The sequence below is a fragment of the Tauraco erythrolophus genome, chromosome 3, assembly GCF_009769465.1.
Source record: "Tauraco erythrolophus isolate bTauEry1 chromosome 3, bTauEry1.pri, whole genome shotgun sequence".
In the NCBI taxonomy this organism is placed as follows: Eukaryota; Metazoa; Chordata; class Aves; order Musophagiformes; family Musophagidae; genus Tauraco; species Tauraco erythrolophus.
The window spans coordinates 407,465-410,290 of NC_141467.1; the positions used below are offsets into that span (position 1 = coordinate 407,465).

At 42.1% G+C, this 2,826-nt stretch overlaps 1 pseudogene; it reads left to right on the forward strand.

The window, feature by feature from the left end:
• The first annotated feature begins 1,435 nt into the window (after positions 1 to 1,435).
• LOC147528941 (U2 spliceosomal RNA) lies at positions 1,436 to 1,533 on the forward strand (annotated as a pseudogene).
• The last annotated feature ends 1,293 nt before the right edge of the window (positions 1,534 to 2,826 follow it).

Here is a 2,826-nt window from a genome sequence, read left to right on the forward strand (position 1 = left end):
ATGTCTAGTTTCAGTCCCGATGAGGTGGAACTTGATGACATGATTACTTTGAACTATAGGATTCTGTTTGCCCACAACAAAAGCTTATAGTATGGTATCATCTCATCAAGCCCTTCCCTTTTTTCCAAAAGTTATTAGTTTTCTTTTAAATTGAATGTTTGTCTTTTCTCATTTAGTGAAAATGGCACAGTGTCTGGAGATATCTGGTACCTATCAGGATTCATCTGAAGGTAACCACCATCCGCACATTGTTCCTACTCAGTCTGGTAGAGAAGAATCTCAAAACAAGAATGTCAAGGGGATATTTACTGGCAAATCTGGTAAAAAGTTGGTGCCATGTGTACTACCTGGTACCGAAAGGTGATGTGAACTAACATTATTGGAGCATTTTTTGTGTCACAAGTTTCACAGGGCATGGAGCTAAAGGGCAGAATTTGCACAAGGTGGATTGCAGCGTATGGAGGTTACAGGTTCAGCCACCTGTGGCTCACATCGTTTGGTGGGTAGTAGAGACACCTCAGATCCCTCTCGCATCCCATCTTTGCTGCCCACTTGTTCCAGCCCAGCATATAGGAGCATTTGTGAGTATATGAGTGAAAGAGTCCCTGCATTTTATTGCTTTGACCCATGGTGTTAGGATATGTTTAATACTTCACCAAGCAGTTATTCAAAATTACAGATTTTTTTTAAACTATTTTTCCAAAAAGGTTGTGATGTGCTGGTTGAGCCTCTTTGCTTTGTTCAGGAACCTGGAATGGCTGGATTTACTGTCACTCAGTAAGGAAACAGGATGAAAGAAACTGCCTTCAGACTGAAAATAACAGAAGGATTTTTCTGTAGGTTTGAGTTTGAAGACTGCAGCAATATGTTATAGATGGAGCAGGGGACAAGCAGTTTAAGGCTTGCTTTCCTTTTCCTCCGCAAATATCACAGGCTTTAGATGAGGGTCTTATTTTTCTCTGATTAAAACTTCTCAGTTATAAAATCAGATTGATACAATACAAATCTCTTGGAGATTCATATTTTGATCTGAGAGTCTAAGATCGAAGCGTTCTGTAAGAGCTGTCTTGATAGCAATCAAGAGAGTCATTGAGAGAATGGGAGAGTGTGTTGCAATGCTGTAGAGCTAAGGAAAAATAAGGAAAAGAAGCAAAATAGTAGGATGGAGACAAAATTTAGCAAATAAAGAAAGGAATTATCAAAAGACAATGTACGTCTTAGACAATTTAAAACGTGGGGAAAAAACTGAAGACGTATTTCTTCCACTCATTCATATCTCACACCGCTAATGGCGTTAGTACAGAATGGTGGCTTGTTTCTGTTGTCAAGTCCTTGTTTTTCTCCAGGGAGATGCGGGCAGGGCATGGAGCACCACCATAATGAGACCACAGGAACTGACGTTCCGACTTATGCCAACTTGCTGTCTTGTCTCCGCATCCCTTCTCGGCCTCTTAGCTAAAATCAAGTGTAGTATCCATGCTTGTGGGTTTTATGCCACACATATCTTCAGTATGAGGACTGAGTATATCCTCAGTATGAGGACACGATGTCAGACGAGTGTGGGAAGTGGGAGGTGGACTTGGAGCTTGCTCTGCGCCTTGACCCAGCAATGGAGTGAGTGCCCCAGGGAACGGGACTGGGCGTCGGGAGGGGTGGGCACTGGCGAGTGCTGACAGAAGAGTCTATAAGCAAGGGACGTATGCAGCAATGTTTCACAACAATATTTTCCCAGCCTGCAGTGACTTCTGGTTCAAGGGCTTTCTGAGCCAAAGCAGGTCCTTGTGTAAATTCTTTTCCATTAATTTTCCTGATTTTTCTGAGCCAGATAAATTTGATCTTTCTGCAGCAAGGAGAGTGCAGCAACTGTCTTCACTGTGTGAAGAAGCATTCCCTTCTCTTGGCTTTGAACTCTGATCCGCCTTTTCCATTGATGCTCCTCTAGTTCTTTTTTTGAAAGACATGGAAGAGCCCTTCTTTCATTCACCTTCTTTGTGGGCCACTTATGATTTTGAAGATCCGTATGGTGTTGCTTTAAAAAGCTGTAAATTATGGTTACAATATGAATACAGTTAATTCAGTTCCATGGCAGGCTGCTAAGGAAAAAGCTATCAGGAAGCTAAAACAATGACACATCCTTCAGCAGACATTTCCGTGTGATTAAGAGACAATACAGGAGCTATTAACTGTCAGGCTGCAATGAAGTTAAACAGCTTGTTTTGTTTTTACTGGAAAGCGGAAGGACCATAAAGAATTTTAAATGTCTTTCAGATCAGGGCAAAGGAGTTGCTAAGAAGCTGTTTCCTCATGTGAAAACCGGACTGAAAGGTCTGAGGAGCCTGAACCTCCTGAAATCTTTTCATAGGGAATAGGTAAAGAGTGGTATAGAGAGACCGTTTATAGCTCTAAAACTCTTTTTCTTTGAAGTTTTTCCTGTTCTTACAATTCAGACAGACAATACTGTGCCACTTGCTCTTTGTTAGAAGAACAGAGGGAAGGAACAGAAGTGCTGAACCTGTCAGACCCACATGGGTGAGCCCTGTTCATTCTGGGCATTGTAACCCACGCTAGAGCCTAAGCAGAAAAGAACTTCGAAGTCCCCAGGAGAACTGGTGAAGATTCAGGTTTTGTCTGTTGAGGAAATGCAGTGAGGACACTATGGAGGGCATGCGTGTTTGGGAAGCCCTCCAGGCATTGTTTTCGTTTTTATATAATTTTTATGGTTTCAGGTTTTCGCCTCCAGGATAGATACAGTGTAGGGAACTCATAGAAGCATGCAGCATCTTTCAGAACCCCCAGCCTACATTTCTTTGGAGTTTAGTACCTTTG